An 838-nucleotide genomic window follows, 5' to 3' on the forward strand; every position below is an offset into this window, starting at 1 on the left:
GACTCGCGCTTCTCAATTTCAGGTTGAGTACGGGAATCTTAAGGGTGCTTTCAACTTGCTGGGCGACTTCCGTGAGTGTCGCGGCTCCGTTGGGAGCCTTTGGAGGACGCAGGAAGATGACTACGTCTTTGAGAGGGAGATGGAGTTAATGAAGGGTGGCATGAAGGATCATGCTCACGCTGAGGCGACCATTCCTCCGATCGATGGGAAGATCCAGGGATTCTGGGATCCCATCCCGGTTTCCCCTGATACCGTAGAGACTACGGCTGATTTTGCTGGTGATGATGAGGAAGTGAACTTTCCCACAGATGCATTCGGGGCTTTCTTGTACAAGAGTTTTAACTTTGACCTGTGAGTGTTTTGGCGGGAAGGAGTTTTTCCCTTTATCTAGTATTTAGCGGCCGAGTGTGGCCTTTGTTCATATATGTCTGGCCGAGTGTGGCCTTGAACTTTGTACGGGCTTTTTTTGGCCGCTTTTATCGGGACTGGCCGTTGGTGGCCTTGAACCCCTACCGCTATGCGGTTTATATAATGGATGTCTGTTTGGGTTACTTTGTTTAGAGTGGGTTTGAAGTGAACATGAGTTGTCGTCTCATATTTATCTTCGTTGAGGCGTTCAATCTGTTAGTTCGTTCGAGACGTCAGTTTTTGTAAAAATTATTTACAAATTTTCGGGAACGTTGAGATATGAACGAAGAGACATGTTTTAGGAATCTCGTATCGTTTAGATATCATGTCGTTGAGATGTTTGAGACCAATGCGATGGGTTTAGGGCAAGACCTAGGTTTACTCTCGGTTTTAAGGTTTGTGCGGTGACTAGCCGGCTATCGGTTTTCCT

The sequence above is a fragment of the Brassica oleracea genome, chromosome C4 (assembly GCF_000695525.1).
Source record: "Brassica oleracea var. oleracea cultivar TO1000 chromosome C4, BOL, whole genome shotgun sequence".
Classification (NCBI taxonomy): domain Eukaryota; kingdom Viridiplantae; phylum Streptophyta; class Magnoliopsida; order Brassicales; family Brassicaceae; genus Brassica; species Brassica oleracea.